The following is a 24,251-nucleotide window of genomic DNA, read 5'->3' on the forward strand; positions in this document are numbered from 1 at the left end:
AAACTTGCTGCAAACACGGAATTAGTGAATACCATTCCACTGCTTCTAGGGGAAATACAGGGTTAGTTTCCTGTAAGCATCTGGTCACATTTTAGTCAACCGATGAATGCATAAGCTTATTTTATTGTGTTTCTTTTCTTTTTTTCTTTTTCTTTTTTTTTCTTTTTTTTTTTTTTTGAGATAGGGTCTTGCTCTGTCACCCAGGCTGGAGGGCAGTGGTGGGATCTTGGCTCACTGCAACCTCCTCCGCCTCCCGGGTTCCAGCAATTCTCCTGCCTCAGCCCCCAGAGTAGCTGGGAATACAGATGCATGTCACCATGCCAGCTGATTTTTGTATTTTGTAGAGACGGAGTTTCACCATGTTGACCAGGCTGGTCTCAAACTCCTGACCTCAGGTGATCCACCCGCCTTGGCCTCCCAAAAGTGCTGGGATTATAGGCATGAGCCACCGCGCCTGGCCTTATTGTGTTTCTATTTAAACACTTTAATATATATTATTGATTCATTAACATTGAACTCATGGCCAACAGCTCCATAACTCATGCCTGAATGAAGCTTATCTAACACATGTATTTTTTCTGTAAGACACATGACCGCTTTCTCATTCATAGGAATATCAACAGCACTTTAGCACTACTACATTTGGGGTCCCTCTGAAACAGCAAAATCACCAGCAAAAAACAAAAATATGAGAAGCCAAGGTACTAAATGGACTGCAAAAAGGGTACCTGTTTACAGTATGAGAGCTGAAATAAGAAGATAGAGGGTCACTTTGTTTGACTTTGGCTGAGAACATGCCTGTTAAGGGACTCAAAAATGTTCACCGCTCTTCGGATGTCCACAAATGACCACAAAGGTGCTGCAAATATTGACTCTGAGTTTATAAAAAAGTTTTAGCAAGTAGATGAATTCACAAATACAGAATCTGTGAATGAAGATTGACTGTATTTACTATCAGGCCCTTTAAAGAAAAAGTTTGCCAATCCTTGTTTTTATATGTCCCTCTTAGTTATACAGCTAGTGTTTAAAAACTACTTGAAATAATTATTTTCCCTGTGCCACCAATTATGTCTATAATTGATTGTACCCCATTAAATAAGCACAAAGAAAAAAGAAAGCTTTCTTTATAGAAGAAGGCCAGCTAATAACTATCAAGGGTTTGATTTTACGTGGCTTAGACACGCTGCTTCAAATGCATTTAAGATGTTTGGTTTTAACAAGGATTTTGCAACAGTATAGTGTTTTCCTTAAGTTCAATGTCATTTCTATGTCATGGCAGCTGTCACCTGCAGTTAGGTAAGACAGTGACATCATTAACATGGATGCATTTTCATGGCATGAAGGCTAGCCATTGATGGGGTAATATTATAACACAATTTATCAGTAAACGCTGAGTTTTCTTTGAAGTCAGTCTCTGATTTCTTACAGTGCTTGATGCCTGCCTTGCCTGCTAGTGACCAATTCCCCTGCGTCTTTACAGAGCCTTGTTACTCACTCAGCGTAAAGACAGTGGGGGAGACAAGGTTTCCCAAAGTATCCTTATGTGCAAAAGTGTTTCTTACTACTTTGGAAATACTAAGCTGAGTTTAATGTTTATTCTTTTTCTACCAACAGACACAAAAAGGACAAGCACATGCCTTAGAATATTCAATACAATTTTCTACAGCGATATGGTTAAATACTCTTCTGTCTTCACTACTTTTTTGTTTTTACTTTACTTGGAAATTGTAATTCTCTAGGAATAATGGGGCAGGAGTCTAAAATAATTTTTGTGGGAGTGAAGTATATATTTTTTCCAAGTTAAAAAAAAAAAAATCAGGCCAGGCGTGATGGCTTAGGCCAGGCGTGATGACTCATGCCTGTAGTCCCACATACTCGGAAGGCCAAGGCAGGAGGATAGCTTGAGCCTGTGAGATCGAGATTACAGTGAGCTATGGATCGGCCACTGCACTCCGGCCTGGGCGACAGAGCGAGACCCTGTCTCAAAATTTAAAAAAAAGGAAAAAAAAAAAAAGTCTGCGCTCCCCGGGGCCCAAGGAGAGGACCCAGGAGAGGAGTCTGGCTCCTTTTGCCTCAGACGAGTCCAGGGCGCCGGGTTAACTGGTCTAAAGTCCCAGGCGCCTTCTGGGACTGCTCAGCCACCGGCCGCTCCCGGCACCAGGGGACGCCGGACGCCCTCTGGACAATCGGCGCACTTGCCACGATCTTGGACGGGCCTCGGGCCTCGACCTTAAGATTCCCCGCTCCAGCTCCGAGATGTCAGCAACGCTGATCCTGGAGCCCGCGGGCCGCGGCTGCCGAGACAAGCCGGTGCACATCGCCATGCGCGGCCTGGCCTCGGAGCAGCTGGACACGCTGCGCGCGCGTCCCTGCGCGGCGAGAAGGGTGGGCTCTTCCGGGCCCACGCGCGCTACTGCGCCGACGCCCGCGGCGAGCTGGACCTGGAGCGCGCGCCCGTGCTGGGCGGCAGCTTTAGGGGGCTAGAGTCCATGGGGCTGCTCTGGGCCCTGGAATCCAAGAAACCTTTTTGGCACTTTCTGAAGCGGGACGTACAGATTCCCTTTATCGTGGAGTTGGAGGTGCTGGACGGCCACGACCCCGAGCCTGGACGGCTGTTGTGACAGGCGCGGCACGAGGGCGACTTCCTCCCACAGGGGGTGCGGCGCGATTCGGTGCGCGCGGGCCGGGTGCGCGCCACGCTCTTCCTGCCGCCAGGACCTGGACCCTTCCTAGGGATCATTGGCATCTTTGGTATTGGAGGGAGCCTGTTGGAATATCGAGCCAGCCTCTGCTGGCCATGGCTTTGCCACGTTCGCTCTAGCTTGTTATAACTTTGAAGATCTCCCCAAGAACGTGGACAACATACCCCTGGAGTACTTCGAAGAAGCCCTATGCTACATGCTTCAACATCCCCAGGTAAAAGGCCCAGGCACTGGGCTTTGGGGCATTTCTCTAGGAGCTGATATTTGTCTCTCAATGGCCTCATTCTTGAAGAATGACTCAGACACAGTTTCCATCAATGGATCCGGGATCAGTGGGAACAGAGGCATAAACTGTAAGCAGAATAGCATTCCACCATTGGGCTATGACCTGAGGAGAATCAAGGTAGCTTTCTCAGGCCTCGTGGACGTCGTGGATATAAAGAATGATCTTGTAGGAGGGTATGAGAACCCCAGCATGATTTCAATGGAGAAGGCCCAGGGCCCCATCCTTTTCATTGTTGGTCAGGATGACCATAACTGGAGGAGTGAGTTGTATGCCCAGTCTCTGAACGGTTACGGGCCCATGGAAAGGAAAAACCCCAGATCATCTGTTACCCTGGGACTGGGCTTTACACTGAGCCTCCTTACTTCCCCCTGTGCCCAGCTTCCCTTCACAAATTACTGAACAAACACGTGATGTGGGTTGGGGAGCCAGGGCTCATTCTAAGGCCCAGGTAGATGCCTGGAAGCAAATTCTAGCCGCCTTCTGCAAACACCTGGGAGGTACCCAGAAAACAGCTTTCCCTAAATTGTAATGCATTTGTCTGTTGTTGACATGAGAGAGTCAAGATCAGATTCTAGTGTTCAATAACCCTATGTGAATCAGCTGTCTCCTGGATAACATTAAAGCCATGTCTTTGTCATTGAAAAAAAAAAAAATCGGCCGGGCGCAGTAGCTCACACCTGTAATCCCAGCACTTTGGGAGGCTGAGGCGTGCAGATCATGAGGTCAGGAGTTCGAGACCAGCCTGGCCAACATGGCGAAACCCCATCTCTACAAAAAAATACAAAACTCAGCCAGGAGTGGTGGCGGGCACCTGTGATCCCAGCTACTTGGGAGGCTGAGGCAGGAGAATCGCTTGAACCCAGGAAGCAGAGGTTGCAGTGAGCCAAGATCATGCCATTGCACTCCATCCTGGAAGATAAGAGCAAGATTCTGTCTCAAGAAAAAAAAAATTAGTAAACTAGAAATCTCTGAACAAAGTATCATACATGTAACTTAATTTTCCCATAGATACAGGTAAAGAGAAGTTGTTGAGTTACAGCCTCTATCTAGCACAGCCATCTCCTCAAAACACAAGGTAGCCGCCCGGAGAGGCCACAGAGGAGATATCTAAGAGATATAACACTGGGGATGTTTGCAGTTGGAAATTAAATGACATTTTAGAAATGTAGTTATCAATGTCAAGACTTGATAGACAGAGTGTTCACATCAGTCTGAAACCTAATACATGTTTTATATATAATAAATTTAAACAGCTTAAATTCTCATCCATTCAAGATGGGAGAAAAACTAAGTAAATGTGATAAATGTATTGAGGTGTTTGGCTTTCAATCAATGCTTCCTGATACTCAAAAAGTCTTCACAGGGAAGGAACCAAATAAATGCAGAGTATGGAAAAAATGAAGCCATACACATATTACTGTGTGGTAAATATTTCCATTGAAAGTCAAATCTTTACACTCACCAAAGCATTTCCATAAGAGAAAAGATGTATATTAGAAATGTAAATGTTTTTATAGCAATTGAAATCTTTACAGAGGTAGAGAAATCTGGTAACTGTTATTAGTGTAGTAGGGATTTAAGCTAAGTTCTTGTCTCATAGTAGTCATCCAGGTTCTTGATGTTTTGAACAAAGAATTGGACAAAATGCACAAAGCAACAAAACAATGAAGCAACGGAAGCACAGATGTATTGAAATGAAAGTACACTCTACAGAGTGGGAGCAGGCTCAAGCCTCAAAGAGTGCTGGTTACAGAATTTTCTGGGGTTTAAATACCCTCTAGAGGCTTCCCATTGGTTACTTGGTTACACCCTATGTAAATGAAGGAGTGGCCCACAACCAGTCTGATTGGTTGCAGAAGACAGGACCAATCAGAGACTAAAAGGTAGTTACAAAGTTACGCCCTATGCAAATATCTGATTGATTGCGGGAGGGGACCAATCAGAGGTACTTTCCATTTTTCATCCGCCACACCTCTGATCCTTTTGTTATTTGGGTGTGGAGAGACGGGGTTTTCCTTTCGATTCAGTTCTAAGAAGTCAGCGGGAATGGCCTTAGGTTCCCTGCCTCCGGACCTATTCTCCTGTCTCACCTCCATTTATCACTAAAGAGTTCACAATACATGACCCTCCAGAAAAGAGACATGTGACATTAATATGTCAGACCCAACCAGTGTCTTCACACTGGAATGACTTTATTAGTGTGAAGCTGGAGTAACATTTTATCATTAGCACAGAACGAGAAGCATTGCAGATGATAGAGCCTTTTTTGGTCACCAAGTGATGCAGCCAGTACAGTGTTGACTAGCAGTGATGGTAGCAGGCCTTCTTGCCTTGGTCCTGATCTTAAAGGGAAAGATTTCGGTATTTCATCACTAAGTAAAAAATGTGTTGTTGGTTTTTTGAAACAGGGTCTCCCTCTGTCGCCTAGGTTGGAGTGCAATGGTGCCATCAGGGCTCACTCCAGCCTCTACCTCCTAGGCTCAAGTAGTTCTCCTGACTCAGCCTCCTGAGTAGCTGGGACAAGTACCACCACACCCAGCTAATTTTTAAAATTTTTTGTAGAGATGAGGTCTCACTATATTGCCCAGGCTGGTCTCAAACTCCTGGGCTCAAGTAATCCTCCTGCCTCAGCCTCCCGAAGTGCTGGGATTACAGGTGTGAGGCACCATGCCCATCAAAAAATGCGCTTAAATTTCTCCCTGGATATCCTTTCTTAGAAGTTTCCTTGTATCTCTATTTTTCCAAGAGGCTTGATGATAACTGGATTTGAAATTCTATCATCTTTTCTGTATCTTTTGAGATGATCCTGGGGTTCTTTCTAAATTAATACGTTAATGTGGGGAATCATATTAACTGATTTTTAAATAATAAGTCAAACTTGCATTTCTGGAATAAATATCTCAAGTTGGTCATAATCTAGTTGGCTAAAAATTAATAAAGTTGTTTCCTTAATGATTTAGATAAGAACTTTGCATCTACCTTCATGAATACAACTACCCCATAATTTTCTTTTCTCATACTGTCTGAGAGATTTTGAAATCAAGGTGATATTTTCTTTCTTTGCTTTTTTTTTTTTTTTTTTTGAGAAAAAGTCTCTCTCTGTTGCTCAAGCTGGAGTGCAGTGGCATGATCTCAGCCTACTGCAACCTCCAACTCCTGGGTTCAAGAGATTCTCCTGCCTCAGCCTCCCGAGTAGCTGGGACTACAGGCACATGCCACCATGCCCAGCTAATTTTTGTGTTTTTAGTACAGACGGGGTTTCACTATGTTGGCCAGGCTGGTCTTGAACTCCTGACCTCGTGATCCACCCATCTCCACCTCCTAAAGTGTTGCGATTACAGGTGATCATATTTTCATTAAAGAAGTCACTGTTTCTGCCTTTTTATTCTCTGGGAAAGTTTACTATGTAAGGTTGGAATTCTTCTTAACTTGAATGGGTTGGTAGAACTTTTCAATTAAATCATTTGGAACTGAAATTCTCTTTCTGGGATGCTGTTTGCTGATAGTCATTCCAAAAACTTCTATGCCAAAAAAGCCACACACTAGGTATCTTGGTTCATAGTTTACTCAGTGTAACACATAATAAATATCTCCCTGAAGCCAAGGAAAAGGCCACCTTCCACCCTTCAGGGAACAGCAATGAGTTCGGGGAACAGTAATCTCTTTCTCAATTCCAGCTGGTCTTACCTATAGTTCTTGTATGCCAGATTCCCTTTTGTATGTTTTGTACCTTTGTGGATTTGATTACAAGTGGGTTCGCAATTGTGGATAGCCTGAAGATAGGAGAAATGTCTATTGTGGGAAGGTAATGAAGGAGAGTTGGTGACCAGCAGGACGAGAGCTTTAGCCATGGGGCTAATAAGACAGAGCCAAGTCAGCAGGGACATAAGATGTAAGAGGGCTCTGGTGCTCAGGTAGAACTGGATAAAGGATGGGTGAGCTAGAGTTAAAAGTTCCATGTCATAACACCAGGAAAGCAATAAAAATGTTTTTATTGTGGCAAAATATACATAATATAAAAAGTCACCATTTTAACCATTTTTAAAGCGTAACATTTAGAGGCACTTAGTGAATTCACAGTGTTTTTTTGTTTTTGTTTTTGTTTTTTGAGACAGAGTCTCGCATTGTTGCCCAGGCTGGGGTCTGGAGTGCAGCGGCACGATCTTGGCTCACTGCAATCTCCGCCTCCTGGATTCAAACCATTCTCGTGCCTCAGCCTCCTGAGTAGCTGGGATTGCAGGTGCCCACCACCACACCCAGCTAATTTTTGTATTTTAGTAGAGATGGGGTTTCACCATGTTGGCCAGGCTGGTCTCGAACTCCCGACCTCGTGATTCGCCTGCCTCAGCCTCCCAAAGTGCTGGGATTACAGGCGTGAGCCACCGCGCCCGGCTGAATTCACAGTGTTCTTTCATCACCACTATCTAGTTCCAGAATATTTAATCACCACCCCCCCAAAAAAAGAAATAAAAATAAAAGCCACTAATAAGGTTTGGCTCTGTGTCCCTACCTAAATCGCATCTCAAATTGCAATCCCCATAATCCCCATGTGTTGAAGGAGGGACTTGATGGGAGGTGATTGGATCATAGGGGCAGTTTCCCCCATGCTGTTTTTGTGATAGTGAGTGAGTTCTCACCAGATCTGATGGTTTTATAAGTGTTTGACAGTTCCTCCTTAACACTCTCTCTCTCGCCTGCTGTCATGTAAGACGTGCTTGCTTCCCCTTCCGTCATGACTGTAAGTTTCCTGAGGCCTCCCTAGCCATGCGGAACTGTGAGTCAATTAAACATCCTTTCTTTATAAATTACACAGTCTCGGGCAGTTCTTTATAGCAGTGTGAAAACGAACTAATATACCTACATATCTTCTAAGTTGCTTTCCATTCCTTACTTCCTCCAGCCATGGCAGCTACTAATCTGCTTTCTGTCTCTATGGATTTGCCTGTTCTAGATACTTTCATACGAGATGAGCCCTTTTATGTCTGACTCCTTTCACTTAGCATAATGTTTTGAATATTCATCCATGCTGTAGCATACATCAATACTTTATTTCTTTTTCTAGCTGAATACTATTCCATTGTGTGAATGTACCACATTTTGTTGATCCATCAGTAGATAGAAGTGCGTTGTTTCTACCTTTTGGCTATTGTGAATATTGCTGCCATAAACTTTATGGACAAGTTTTTGTTTAAACACTCATTTTCAATTCTTTTAGGTATATACTCAATATATACAAGTGGGCCAGGCATGGTGGCTCACATCTGTAATCTCAGCCCTTTGGAAGGCCGACGTGGGCAGATCACTTGAGGCCAGGATTTCGAGACCAGCCTGGCCAACATGGTGAAACTCTGCTCTACTAAAAGTACAAAAATTAGCTGGGTGTGGTGGCGTGCACCTGTAATCCCAGCTACTTGGGAGGCTGAGGCATGAAAATCACTTAAATTCAAGAAGCGGAGGTTGCAGTAAGCCAAGATCGCACTCCAGCCTGGGCAACAGTGCAAGATTCTGTCTTAAAGAAAAAAAAGTCTTTAAAAAATAATATATAGCATATTTATATATATATATATATATACACACACATACACACAAAGCATACATATATATATATATATGGAATTCCTGAGTCATACAGTAATTTTATGTTTAATTTATTGAGTAACCACCAAACTTTTTTCCACAGCAGCTACACCATTTACATTTCCATAAACAATGTATGATAGTTCCAATTTCGCTACATTCTCACTAGCACTTATTTTCCTTTAAAAAAAAAAATTATTGGCCAGACGCAGTGGCTCACGCCTGTAATCCCAACACTTTGGGAGGCTGAGGTGGGCAGATCACGAGGTCAGGAGTTTGAGACCAGTGTGACCAACATGGTGAAACCCCGTCTCTACTAAAAATACAAAAATCAGGTGGACGTGGTGCCGCACGCCTGTAATCCCAGCTGCTCAGCAGGCTGGGGCAGGAGAAATGCTTGAACCCAGGAGGCGGAGGTTGCAGTGAGCCAACATCTGGCCATTGCACTCCAGCCTGGGCGACAGAGCAAGGCTCTGTCTCAAAAAAAAAAAAAAAAAAGATTTGTCCTTGAATGTTCATAGTAGTTTTATTCACACTGCCAAAAACTGGACACTACCCATTCTCTATCAACTGGTAAACAGATAAACAAATTGGAAGATGTCCAAAAAATGCAATATTACTCAGAAAACAAAGAATAATTTACCGATATATGCAACAACATGAATGAATCTCAAAAGCACTGTTAAATACAAGAAGCTTTACATAAAAGACTACATACTGTATGATTCTATTTATATGAAATTCTAGAAAAAGTACAACTATTGTGGACAGGAAGCAGAACAGTGGCCCTCAGGGGCTGGGGCAGGGGTTGGGGAGGGGCCAGACTGCAAAAGTGCAAGAGTGGCCGGGCGCCCTGACTCATGCCTGTAATCCCAGCACTTTGGGAGGCTGAGGCGGGCGGATCACCTGAGGTGAGGAGTTGGAGACCAGCCTGGCCAACATGGAGAAACCCCATCTCTACTAAAAATACAAAATTAGCTGGGCATGGTTGTGCACACCTGTAATCCCAGCTACTTGGCAGGCTGAGGCAGGAGAATCGCTTGAACCCGGGAGGTGGAGGTTGCATTGAGCCGAGATTGTGCCACTGCACTCCAGCCTGGGCAACATGAGGGGGTGGGTGCAGTGGCTTATGCCTGTAATCCCAGCACTTTGGGAACCCGAGGTGGGCAGATCACTTATGGTCAGGAGTTCAAGAGGAGCCTGGCCAACATGGTGAAACCCTGTCTCTACTAAAAATACAAAAATTAGCCAGGCGCAGTGGCACTGTAGTCTCAGCTACTCTGGAGGTGGGGAGAGAAGGTGCAGTGAGATGAGATCATGCCATTGCACTCCAGCCTGAGCAACACAGCGAGACTCTGTCTCAAAAAAAAAAAAGGCATGAGGGAGCTTTCTGAGTTGATGGAAGTTCTGTATATCATGATTGTGGTTGTGAAAGGAACACATCTTGGGCCCCCAAAATCACTAAAATAAAGAGAAAAGTCAGGCTGGGAACTGCTTGGGACAAACCTGCCTCCCATTCTATTCAAAGTCATTCCTCTGCTCACTGAGATAAATGCGTATCTGATTGCCTCTTTGGAGAGGCTCATCAGAAACTCAAAAGAATGCAACCATGGCCAGGCACGGCGGCTCATGCCTGTAATCCCAGCACTTTGGGAGGCCAAGCCAGGCGGATCACCTGAGGTCAGGAGTTCGAGACATGGCCAAACCGTGTCTCTACTAAAAATACAAAAAAATTAGCTAGGCGTGGTGGTGGGCTCAGGAGGCTGAGGCAGGAGAATCGCTTGAACCCGGGAGGCAGACGTTGCAGTGAGCCAAGATCATGCCACTGCACTCCAGCCTGGGAGACAAGAGTGAAACTGCGTCTCAAAAAAAAAAAAAAAAAAGCCATAAATAAAAAGAATGCAACCGTTTGTCTCTCACCTACCTATGACCTGTCCTACCTTTGTGGACCGAACCAATGTTTATTTTACATATATTGATTGATGTCTCATATCTTCCTAAAATGTTTAAAACCAAGCTGTGCTCTGACCACCTTGGGCACGTATCATCAGGACCTCCTAAGGCTGTGTCACAGACGCATGTCCTCAACCTTGGCAAAATAAACTTTCTTTTTTTTTTGAGACGGAGTCTCACTCTGTCGCCCAGGCTGGAGTGCAGTGGCAAGATCTCGGCTCACTGCAACCTCTGTCTCTCGGGTTCAAGTGATTCTCCTGCCTTAGCCTTCCGAGTAGCTGGGACTACAGGCGCCCACCACCATGCCTGGCTAATTTATTATTTATTATTTTTTATTTTTTGTTGAGCCGAGGTTTTACCATGTTGGCCAGGCTGGTCTCAAACTCCTGACCTCGTGATCCGCCCACCTCGGCTTCCCAAAGTGCTGGGATTGCAGGCGTGAGCCACCGCACCCGGCGGCAAAATAAAGTTTCTAAATTAACTGAGACCTCTCTCAAATTTTCGAGGTTCACTGGTAATAATTACATGATTACATGTATGTCAAAACTCATCAAATTGTACACTTAAAATTGATAAATTTTGTTGCATGCAAATTTTCCCTCAATAAAGCTGATTAAACAAAACAAAAACAGAAGCACCAAGATTCTAGAAAAATTGTGTCTCCAGCAGTAGTTTTTGAATCTTCCAAAATCCCCAAATAAAAATAGAGCAATCAGACAGCAAAACCAAAAGCTTGTTGACAACATTCAAACAAAACTACGTGAGATAATGTGATGGGCTGAATTGCATGCTTCCAAAATTCATATGTTTAAGCTGTAACCCCCAGTACCTCACAATGTGAGTGTATTTGGAGGTGCAGCCTTCAAAGAGATGATTAAGCTAAAATGAGGTAGTTAGGGTGGGTCCTAATCCTATATGACTGTTGTCCTTATTTTATCTTTTTTGTTGTTGTTGCTGTTTTGAGACAAGAGTCTCACTCTGTCACACAGGCTAGAGTGCAGTGGCTTGATCTTGGCTACTGTAACCTCCACCTCCTGAGTTCAACGATTCTTGTGCCTCAGCCTCCCAAGTAGCGGGGACTGCAGGCACGCACCACCATGCCTGGCTAATTTTTGTATTTTTAGTAGAGAAGGGGTTTCGCCATGTTGCCCAGGCTGGTCTCCAACTCCTGACTTCAGGTGATCCACCCGCCTCAGCCTCCCAAAGTGCTGGGATTACAGGTGTGAGCCACCATGCCCAGCCTGGTGTCCTTATTTTAAAAAAGGAAATTTGGATATGCTGAGGCACCCTAAGGATGTGCACACGCGGCGTAAATGCCGTGTGAAAATCCAGCAAGAAGGCAGTTGTCTGCAAGCCAAGGAGAGAGGCCTTAGGATAAACCAGACCTGCCAACGCCTTGATCTGTGACGAAAAGCCTCTAGAGCTGTGAGAAAATAAAGTTATGTTTAAGCTACCCAGCTGTGGTAATCTGTTACAGCAGTACCAGCAAACTAATACAGGAAATGTCCCCATGAGCCCCCAAATATAAGCAGATGAGAACAATCATAAACATCACAATACCTGCATGGTGGACCTGAGCATCTGTGAAGGAGGCAGCCAGGGGAAGTGATAGGGCATCTGAAATCATCTGAAAACAGAAGAGCCTCAAAACGAGTATTAACACACAGAGGGGGTTGGGTGCGGTAGCTCATGCCTGTAATCCCAGCACTTTGGGAGGCCAAGGCAGGCGGATCACGAGGTCAGGAGTTCAAGACCAGCCTGGCCAACGTGGCGAAACCCCGTTGCTACTAAAAATACAAAATTAGCTGGGCATGGTGGCAGGCACCTGTAATCCCAGCTACTCAGGAGGCTGAGGCAGGAGAATCGCTTGAACCCGAGAGGCGGAGGTTGCAGTGAGCCAAGATTGTGCCTCTGCACTCCAACCTGGGTGACAGAGCAAGATTCCATCTCGAAAAACAAAACAAAACAAAACAAAAAAACACAGAGGGCCATGCTGACAGCAGCAGCAGAGAGGGGTTGAGGCTTTTCCTACACCAACAGGAGGGGAGTGCAAGTGATCCACAAGGGAAGACCTGAAGGGGCCAGAGAACTCTTCGCTGTGACAGCTCTTAAAACTGACAGCCAAAATTCCTTTCCATCTCTAAATAAATAAATAAATAATAAGCAACACCAGCCAGGCATGGTGGCTCATGCCCATAATCCCAACATTTTGGGAGGCTGAGGTGGGTGGATCACTTGAGGTCAGGAGTTCAAGACCAGCCTGGCCAACATGGTGACACCCCGTTTCTACTACAAACACACAAAAAATTAGATGGGCATGTTGGCGCACTAAATCCCAGCTACTTGGAAGGCTGAGGCAGGAGGATCATTTGAGCCTTGGAGGTGGAGGTTGCAATGAGCTGAGATCCCACCACTGCACTCTAGCCTGGGTGACAGAGTGAGACTCTGTCTTAAAAAATAAAATTAAATGTAATCCCAGCACTTTGGGAGGCAGAGGTGGGCCGATCACGAGGTCTGGAGTTCGAGACCACCCTGGCCAACATGGTGAAACCCCGTCTCTACTAAAAATACAAAAAGGCATGGTGGTATATGCCTTTAGTCCCAGCTACTTGGGAGGCTGAGGCAGAAGAATGGCTTGAACCTGGGAGGCGGAGGTTGCAGTGAGCCGAGATCGTGCCATTGAACTCCAGCCTGGGCAACAGAGCAAGACTCCATCTCAATAAATAAATAAATAAATAAATAAATAAATAAATAAAATTTTTAAAAAACAACAGAAAAGTATCAAGCATGAATTCCCTAAAAGTTACAATTTAAAAGAGAGAGAGAATAAGGAACACAATAACATTCCTCCAGACAATAAAAGCGTATCAGAAAGCCATGCCCACAGGAGATCAGAACTGGAACTTGCTATTTCAGACTGAGCTAAAATTTCATTAACAAAATGATACAAGATATGAAAGAACAAAATCAGTTAGAATCAGAAAATGCGGGAAATGAGGTAATAATTCAGAAAATAATTCAAATAAAAATCATTTCAGAAATGAAAACTAAACTAAAAGGACCACCACAAAGAATAAACACAACAAATGTTTAAGAGAAACTGAAGGTAAAAATGAGGAAAATTTCTTTCGTTTGGAGCAAACTTGTTAACTGAAAAATGAGGATAATTTCTTTCTTTTTTTTTTTTGAGATGAAGTTTTGCTCTTTCGCCCAGGCTGGAGTGCAGTGGCAGATCTCGGCTCACTGCAACCTCTGCTTTCCGGTTTCAAGCGATTCTTCTGCTTCAGCCTCCTGAGTACTGGGATTACAGGCGCCCGCCACCACGCCCAGCTTATTTTTGTATTTTTAGTAGAGATGGGGTTTCACCATGTTGGCCAGGCTGGTCTCGAACTCCTGACCTCGTGATCCACCCGCCTTGGCCTCCCAAAGTGCTGGGATTACAGGTGTGAGCCACTGCGCCTGGCCAAAATGAGGATAATTTCTAAAATTGGATGGAAATGAAGAAAGTGACAAAACAAAACAAAAAAAAGACCTGAGAGAAAGAGACATAGAAGATAGTTCAAGAAGATCAAATACATAAATAGAAGGTTCTAAAGAACCAAGCCAAAGCAAAAGAACAAATACTAAAATGTTATAATTATAATAAAACATTTTCTGAAATAAAAAATATGTGTATCACTAGTGAGAGGTATAAGTGACTTAAAAAGCAACAAAAATCAGGTTGTCATTTACCTTCTGACAGTTGTAAATAGTAAGCAGAAAATAGAGTAACAGGCCAGGTGCGGTGGCTCACTTTGGAGGCTGAGGTGGGCAGATCACTAGAGGTCAGGAGTTCAAGACCAGCCTGGCCAACACGGTGAAACCCCATCTCTAAAAAAAAAAAAATCCAAAAAAATTAGCCTGGCTAGATGGCGAGCACCTGTAATCCCAGCTACTCGGGAGGCTGAGGCAGGAGAATCGCTTGAACCCAGGAGACAGAGGTTACAGTGAGCCGAGATCATGCCACTGCACTCTAGCCTGGGAAACAGAGCAAGACTCTGTCTTTAAAAAAAAAAAAAGAAAGAAAGAAAGAAAAAGAAAGAAAAGAAAATGGAGTAACATATTTTACATACTCAGTGCAAGAAAAGATATGGCAAATATTTTATATCCAGCATAGCAAAATCAAATACTTTTATCAACATATGAGTGTCAGGGACTCTTGTTGGTTAAAAGACTTAAAAGATATGTCAAGTAATAAAAAAGGGAAGGCAAAAGCATTTAGGGATGTGCAAATGGATAATAATATTATAAAGGAACACAAGGAAGTGATCACTATAAAAGTTAGGAGAGGGATGGGCTCAGTGGCTCACGCCTATAATCCCAGCACTTTGGGAGGCCACGGCAAGTGGATCACCTGAGGAGTTCGAGACCAGCCTGGCCAACACGGCGAAATCCCGTCTCTAATAGAAATATAAAAATTAGCCAGGTGTGGTGGCGAATGCCTGTAATCCCAGCTACTCAGGAGGCTGAGGCAGGAGAATTGCTTGAACCCGGGAGGCAGAAGTTGCAGTGAGCCATGATTGTGCCACTGCACTCCAGCGTGGGCGACACAGTAAGACTCTGTCTCAAAAAAATAAAAAATAAAAAAAAGTTAGGAGAGTGTAACTGGTTACTTTTGAGGACAGGGAACACAGAGGAACTTCTAGATTATCTAGCAAAGTTCTATTTCTTGACCTGAGTTCTGGTTACACAGGTGTTTGTCTTGTAACAATTCATTTGGCTATATTTTTGTTATAGTTTTGTTTTTCTATATCTATGTTTTATTCTTACAATTTAAAAAGTTTAAAAACCCGAGTCTTAGGAATTGTCACCTTTCCCCTCCCTCAAAACATGGAAACATGGAAAGGAAGAGGCATAAAGGTCAGTGCTGAATTTATCTCCTTAAAATATGTATCGGGAGGCTGGGTGTGGTGGCTCACGCCTGTAATCCCAGTACTCTGGGAGGCCGAGGCGGGTGGATCACATGAGGTCAGGAGTTTGAGACCAGCCTGACCAATATGGTGAAACCCTGTCTCTACTAAAACTACCAAAATTAGCCAGGTGTGGTGGCAGGTGCCTGTAGTCCCAGCTACTGGGGAGGCTGAGGGAGGAGAATCACTTGTACCAGGGAGGCGGAGCTTGCAGTGAGCCGAGATCATGCCACTGCACTCGAGCCTGGGCGACAGAGTGAGACTCCATCTCAAAAAAAAAAGAAGAAGAAGAAGAAGAAGAAAATATGTATAGGGACCTGTAAAAATGACATAGATTTTCAAAAGAATCAAATAAAACTTTCATATGTGAAAAGTACAATAATGAAAATTAAATATTGGCCAAATGCAGTGGCTCACACCTGTAATCCCAGTACTTTGGGTGGGAGGATTGCTTGATCCCTGGAGTTTGAGACCAGCCTAGGCAACATGGCAAGACCCTATCTCTAAATAAAATATAATAAATGAAGCTAAAATACAATAAAATAAAATTAGCTGGGCATGGTGGTGCATGCCTGCTACTCAGGAGGCTGGGGCGGAAGGTAGAGGCTGCAATGAGCTATGATCACACCACTACACTCTGGCCTGGGTGACAGAGTGAGACCTCTTCTCAAAAAAAAAAAAAAAAAAAGATATGTAGGACAGAGTGAGAAGGTCAAACACATTTTTAGTTGGAGTTCCATTTAAACATCAATATTAGAAGAAACAATAGCTGGCTGGGTGTGGTGACTCACGCCTGTAATCCCAGCACTTTGGGAGGCCGAGGCAGGTGGATCACAAGGTCAAGAGTTCAAGACCAGCCTGGCCAACATGGTGAAACCCTGGCTCTACTAAAAATACAAAAATTAATTGGGCACGGTGGTGTGTGCCTGTAATCCCAGCTAGTCAGGAGGCTGAGGCAGGAGAATTGCTTGAACCTCGGAGGCAGAGGATGCAGTGAGCCGAGATTGTGCCACTGCACTCCAGCCTGGGCGACAGAGTGAGACTCCGGCTCAAAAACAAAAAGAAGAAGAAACAATAGCCGAACAATTTCCAAAGATCATGAAAGTCCCTAAACCATTGACTCAAATCCCTTAACCTAGACCCATCATGGACAAACTGCAGAAAAACCAAAGATAATGAGAAAATCTTAGAGCAGCAAAAGTAAAAAGGATAAATTACCTTCAAAGTAGTCATTAGACTGACAGCTGACTTCTCATAGCAGTAATGAAAGTCAAGAATGAAACGATAGCTTCAATGTACTGGGAAAAAAAGCCCAATGTAGAATTTCATCAATGGACATAGGGAAAATGAGGTCAAATGGAAATATTGTTATGCAAGGAGGAATGGAAAGTAATATAGGAATTGTGGGGGCAAATGTGAATGAATATTGATTATAAAAAGCAATATATGTTGACTAGGCACGGTGGCTCACACCTGTAGTAGCACTTTCAGAGGCTGAAGCAGGAGGATTGCTTGAGCCCAGGAGTTCAAGACCAGCCTGGACAACATGGCGAAACCCCATCTCCACAAAATGTACAAAAATTAGCTGGTCATAGTGGCACATGCCTGAGAAAGAGATAATAAAAATACAAGAGAACAATAATCCACATTGAAAGTAGGTGAATACATGTAGCTAGAGTAGCCTAAGTACTTTCTATTGTCGTGGGAATGAAAAAAGGTGTGAACTGCGAAAGCTGTAACATTCAAAATAGGGTCACTTGTGTCAAACCCTGGCAAATTAAGCCAGGGGAAGGCCATAAAGAGAGAGCTCTCACACACAATCTGACTGATAACAGGCAAATATTTCACAAGAAATTTTTCCAGACTGCAGCATGAGTCACACAAGCCCAGCTACCTGCTTATACAAAAACACTTGCCTATTTCAAAATTGGCTCACAGACCCAATCCAAAACCGCAAGGACCTAACCATTACTCTGAGATTACAAATCCTACCTGGCAACTAATGACACACACCAATCAGAACTCTCCAGCTCTTGTAAAACGCTGCCAGCACCAATACATTTTATTTATTTGTTTGTTTGTTTATTTATTTAGAGACAGAGTCTGGCTCTGTCACCCAGGCTGCAGTACAGTGGCGAGACCTCTGCCTCCCAGGCTCAAGCAATCCTCCCACCTCAGCCTCCCAAGTAGCTAAGACTACAGGCGTGCACCACCATGCCCAGCTATTTTTTCGTTTTTTGGGTTTTTATTATTATTATTATTATTTTTTTGAGATGGAGTCTTGCTCTGTCACCCAGGCTGGAGTGCAACTCACTGCAACCTCCGCCTTCCGGGTTCAAGCGATTCTCCTGCCTCAGCCTCTCAAGTGGCTGGGACTACAGGCACTCACCACCATGCCTGGCTAATGTTTGTATTTTTAGTAGAGAGGGGCTTTCACCATATTGACCAGGCTGGTCTCAAACTCCTGACCTTGCGATCCACCTGCCTCAGCCTCCTAAAATGCTGGGATTACAGGCGTGAGTCGCCAAGCCTGGCCCAATTTTTGTATTTTTAGAAGAGACAGGATTCCACCAAGTTGCCCAGGCTGGTCTCAAACTCCTGGGCTCAAAGCATCCACCCGCCTCAACCTTCCAAAGTGCTAGGAGATTATAGGCATGAGGCACTGTGCCCAGCCAAGTAAATTTTATTTAAAAACAACTCACATAACCTCCTCTTTACCCAATAAACTCTAAACTTTTCATTTGTTCTCTAGACATACCAGACACCACGCGTCTATGTATGTCCTGAATTGCAATTCTACTTCTTGTATATTATTCCCAAATAAAACCTTTTACTTAGCGATTCGTCTCTATGTCTTTTTACGTTGACACAACCTTTTTATTTTAAGTTTTAATTTTTATGGGTACCTAGTAGGTGTACATATTTATGGGGTGCATGAGATATTCTGATACAGGTAGCAACGCATAATAATCACCAGGGTAAATGGAGTATCTGTCACATCAAGCATTTGCTGTTTATGTTATAAACATCCCAATTATACTTTTATTTTTAAATGCACAATAAATTATTGTCGACTGTAATCACTCTGTTGTGCTTTTGACATAACTGTTTTAGACTTTGATGGATTTTGTTATGCATGGTATTTTCTAAGGTAATTCTTAAAGCATAGAAATAATATATAGAATTTCCAAGCTAGTAACCCTAAACAACGACATAATTATTAAAGCTCCTGAAGAAAACAAGGAGGAAAAAAAATATATATATATATATATATATAATTGACAAGATAAACAAACGAACAAAGATTTAAAACCAAATATATTAGTAATCACATGGAATAAAAGTGAATATAATACTTTACTTAAAAGACAAAGGTTGGGCCGGGCGCGGTGGCTCACGCCTGTAATGCAAGCACTTTGGGAGGCCAAGGCGGGCGGATCACAAGGTCAGGAATTCAAGACCAGCCTCGCCAACATGGCGAAACCCCATCTCTACTAAAAATACAAAAATTAGCTGGGCGTGGTGGCACGTGCCTGTAATCCCAGCTACTTGGGAGGCTGAGGCAGGAGAATCGCTTGATCCCAGGAAGCAGATGTTGCAGTGAGCCAAGACCGCGCCACTGCACTCCAACCTGGCAACAGAGCGAGACTCCGTCTCAAAAAAAAAAAAAAAAAAAAAAAGAGACAAAGGTTGTCAGACTGGAATTTTAAAAGTTCAAGTATAGTCCGGGCGCAGTGGCTGACGCCTGTTATCCCAGCACTTTGGGAGGCCGAGGCAGGCGGATCATGAGGTTAGGAGATCGAGACCATCCTGGCTAACACGGTGAAACCCCATCTCTACTAAAAATCCAAAAAAATTAGCCGGGCATGGTGGCGGGCGCCTGTAATCCCAGCTACTCGGGAGGCTGAGGCAGGAGAATGGCATGAACCGAACCCGGGAGGCAGAGCTTGCAGTGAGCCGAGATCGCGCCACTGCACTCCAGCCTGGGCCACAGAGCAAGACTCCGTCTCAAAAAAAAAAAAAAAAAAAAAAAAAAAAAAAAAAAAAAAAAAATTCAGGCATATCGTATTTTCAAAAGCCATCTTTACCTTAAGAATGCAGAAACATTGAAATTAAAGATGGAGGCCAGGCACAGCGGCTCATGCCTGTAATCCCAGCACTTTGGGAGGCCGAGGCAGGCGGATCACTTGAGGTCAGGAGTTTGAGACCAGCCTGGCCAACATGGTGAAACCCCGTCTCTACTAAAAAAAAAAAATACAAAAAAAAAAAAAAAAAAAAAAAAAAATTAGACGGGCATGGTGGTGTGCGCCTGTAACCTCAGCTACTCAGGAGGCTGAGGCACGAGAATTGCCTGAACGTGGGAGGCAGAGACTGCAGTGAGCCGAGATCGCACCACTGCGCTCTAGCCTGGGTGACAAAGTGAGACACTGTCTCAAAAAAAGAAAGAAAAAGAAAAAGAAATTAAAGATGGAAAAACTAACAATAAACAAGCAAGTTCATGTAACTATACTACTTAAAATAACAGAAACTTTTTTGTTGTTGTTTGAGACGGAGTTTAACTCTTGTCGCCCAGGCTGGAGTGCAATGGCGCAATCTCGGCTCACCACAACCTCCGCCTCCCGGGTTCAAGCGATTCTCCTGCCTCAGCCTCCCAAGTAGCTGGGATTATAGGCATGCACTACCACGACTGGGTAATTTTGTATTTTTAGTAGAGACAGGATTTCTCCATGTTGGTCAGGCTGATCTGCCCGCCTTGGCCTCCTAAAGTGCTGGGATTATAGGTGTGAGCCACCGCGCCCGGCCCAATAACAGAAACTTTAAGACAAAATGCACTGTGAGACATATCTTGCTTCAAAATCCTATAATGATCTTGTCTGAGGTAGTTACCTTGCAAGGGTGTTATTGTTTTTCTTGCTCCCCTTGTAATATCCAGACCATAAAATGTAATAAAAACCTCAGCATTCTCTCAATGACCAATTATAAAATCAAACCTACATATCAAAAATATTGCCAGATTTTGAAACTTTATCTAAAAATAATGTAGAGAATAGATGAAAGAGCACCTTCACCAGAGACACAACTGTGGTTCGAATAAAATGGAAAGTGAGAATGTAATCCAGCTATTTGGTGCTCCTTGTGACCATGGGCAACAGATGAAAGGTTGGGGTGGGAGAGGTAAGGGAGAGTAGGTTGGTGTTTGCTGGGCTGATTGATCCTGGCTCTCAAGGGGGAAATAGGTTTGAACCTTCTAAATGTAACATGGATAGAATGCAAAGATTCCCCTGGGTCAACTCCTACCTCTATCTTTTACAATAAAAAAAGTTAATAGAAAACTATAGTAACTAATAATAATTCAGATCCTATGAAAGAAGATTCGAGTCATTTTAAAAACTTCCAATCACAGCTGGGTGTGGTGGCTGGCTCATGCCTGTGGTCCCAGCTTTTGGGAGGCCAAGGCAAGAGAATCACAAGCCCAGGAGTTCAAGACGAGCCTGGGAAACATAGTGACACATTGGTGCTAAAAAAAAATTAACTGGACATTGCAGCACATGCCTGTAGTCCCAGTCACTTGGCAGGGACTGAGGTAGGAAGATGGCTTGAGCCCAGGACATCAAGACTGCAGTGACCCATGATCGTGCCCCTGCACTCCAGCCTGGGCAACAGAGCTAAAACCCTGTCTGAAAAACAAAAGAAAGAAAGAGAGAGAGAGAAGAAAGAAAGAAAGAGAGAGAAAGAAAGAAAGAAAGGGGGGGGGGGAGGGACGGAGGGAGGGAAGAAAAGAAAGGCTGGCCAGGCAAGGTGGCTCATGCCTGTAATCCCAGCGCTTTGGAAGGCTGAGGCAGGCAGATCAAGAGGTCGGCAATTTGAGACCAGCCTGGCCTACATGGTGAAACCCCATCTCTACTAAAAATACAATTAGCCAGGCGTGGTGGCGGGTGCCTGTAATCCCAGCTACTCGGGAGGCTGAGGCAGGAGAATTGCTTGAACCCGGGAGGCAGAGGTTGCATCGAGCCGAGATTGAGCCATCACATTCCAGCCTGGGCAACAGAGCAAGACTCCATCTCAAAACAACAACAACAAACCCTCCCAATTTGCTAAGTAAAAGGGAATGAGTCACAACTATGATTTATAGAAAAAAAGACTGGAGCATCTATCTGATTAACATATAGTTATATATTATTACTGATTACTTCTTTTTTACTTCCCTTTTTCCTTTATGTAGCTTTTCACGTGCTTATATGTATGGGGTACATGAGATGTTTTGATAAAGGCATACAATGTGTAATAATCACGTCAGGGGAAATGGGATATCCATCACCTCAAGTATTTATCACTTATTTGTGTTACAAACATTTCAGTTATACTCTGTTATTTTTAAATATACAATAAATTATTGTTGACTGTAGTTACCCTGGTGTGCTATCAAATACTATATCTTATTCATACTATCTAACTATATTTTTGTCCCCACTAACTATCCCTACTATCCCCTTCCCCTGCCCACTATCCTTCCCAGCCTCTGGTGACCATCATTCTACTCTCTATCTCCATGAGTTCAATTTTTAATTTTTAGCTCCCACAAATGAGTGAGAACACGTGAAGTTTGTCGTTCTGTGCCTGGCTTATTTCACTTAACATAATGCCCTCTAGTTCCATGCATGTTGTTGCAAATGGCAGTATCTCATGCTTTTTATGGCTGAATAGTACTCCATTGTGTATGTATACCACATTGTCTTTATCCATTCATTGATTGATGGACATTTAGGTTGCTTCCAAATCTTGGCTATTATCAACAGTGCTGCAATAAACATAGTAGTGCAGATATCTCTTCAATATATGAATTTCCTTTCTTTTGGGTATATATCTAGTGGCAGGATTGCTGGATCATATGGTAGCTCTATTTTTTTTTTTTTTTTTTGAGACGGAGTTTTGCTCAGTCATCCAGGCTGGAGTGCAGTGGTGCGATCTCCCCTCACTCAAGCTCCACCTCCCGGGTTCACGCCATTCTCCTGCCTCAGCCTCCTGAGTAGCTGGGTCTATAGGCACCTGCCACCATGCCCGGCTAATTTTTTTTTGTATTTTCAGTAGAGACAGGGTTTCACCATGTTAGCCAGGATGGTCTCGATCTCCTGACCTCGTGATCCACCCGCCTCAGCCTCCCAAAGTGGTAGCTCTGTTTTTATTTTCTTGAGGAACCTCCATAGTTTTCTCCATAGTAGCTGTACTACTTTACATTCCTACCAACAGCATATGAGGGTTTTCTTTTCTCCACATCCTCACCAGCACTTGTTATTGCATGTCCTTTGGATAAAAGCCATTTTGTTTTTATTTCATTATTATTATTATTTTTGAGACAGAGTTTCACTCTTGTTGCCTGGGCTGGAGTGCAATGGTGCGATCTCGGCTCACTGCAACCTCCACCTCCTGGGTTCAAGCAATTCTCCTGCCTCAGCCTCCTGAGTAGCTGGGATTACAGGCACCCGCCACCACACCCGGCTAATTTTGTATTTTTAGTAGAGATTGGGGTTTCTCCATGTTGGTCAGGCTGGTCTTGAACTCCTGACCTCAGGTGATCCACCTGCCTCGGCCTCCCAAAGTGCTGGGATTACAGGCATGAGCCACTGGGCCCAGCTTCCTAAAACCCATTTTAACTGGGGTGAGATGATATCTCATTGTAGTTTTGATTTGCATTTCTCTGAGGATCAGTGATGTTGAGCACCTTTTCACATATCTGTTGGCCATTTATATGTCTTCTTTTGAGAAATGTCTATTCAGATCTTTTGCCCATTTAAAAAATCAGATTAGATTTTATTCCTGTTGTTTGAGCTCCTTGTATATTATTAATCCCTTGTCAGATGGATAGTTTGCAAATTTTTTTCCCATGCTGTGGGTTGTCCCTTCACTTTGTTGATTGTTTCCTTTGCTGTGCTCCAGAAGCTTTTTAACTTGATGTGATCCCATTTATCCATTTCTGCTTTCATTACCTGGGATGTTGGGGTATTTATTACTCAAGAAATCTTTGTCCAGACCAATATCCTGGTCTTTAATCTTTTTTTTTCTTCCCAGGCTGGAATGCAATGGCGCGATCTTGGCTCACTGCAACTTCCGCCTCCCACGTTCAAGTGATTCTCCCGCCTCAGCCTCCAAGTAGCTGGGATTACAGGCTCGCACCGCCATGCCTGGCTAATGTTTTTTATTTTTTATTTTTTGAGACGGAGTCTTGCTCTGTCGCCAGGCTGGAGTGCAGTGGTGTGATCTCGGCTTACTGCAACCTCCACCTCCTGGGTTCAAGTGATTCTCCTGCCTTAGCCGCCAAAGTAGCTGGGACTACAGGCGCGTGCCACCATGCCCAGCTAATTTTTGTATTTTTAGTAGAGATGGGGTTTCACCATGTTGGCCAGGATGGTCTCGATCTCTTGAACTCGTGATCCACCCGCCTCGACCTCCCAAAGTGCTGGGATTACAGGCGTGAGCCACCGTGCCCGGCCGTTTTGTTTTGTTTTTTTTGAGACAGAGTCTTGCTCTGTTGCCCAAGCTGGAGTGCAGTGGCATGATCTTGGCTCACTGCAGCCTCTGTCTTCCAAGTTCAAGCGATCCTCCTGCCTCAGCTTCCAGAGTTTCTGGGATTACAGGCACATGCCACCACACCCAGCTAATTTTTGTATTTTAGTAGAGACGGGGTTTCTCCATGTTGGCCAGGCTGGTCTCAAACTCCGGACCTCAGCTGATCCACCTGCCTCTGCCTCCCAAAGTGCTGGGATTATAGGCATGAGCCACAATGCC

The 24,251-nt window shown here is 44.0% G+C and overlaps 1 pseudogene; it reads left to right on the forward strand.

Moving 5' to 3' along the window:
* Positions 1–266: 266 nt before the first annotated feature.
* LOC129394679 (peroxisomal succinyl-coenzyme A thioesterase-like) lies at positions 267–19,179 on the forward strand (annotated as a pseudogene).
* The last annotated feature ends 5,072 nt before the right edge of the window (positions 19,180–24,251 follow it).

The sequence above is a fragment of the Pan paniscus genome, chromosome 20, assembly GCF_029289425.2.
Source record: "Pan paniscus chromosome 20, NHGRI_mPanPan1-v2.0_pri, whole genome shotgun sequence".
Lineage (NCBI taxonomy): Eukaryota > Metazoa > Chordata > Mammalia > Primates > Hominidae > Pan > Pan paniscus.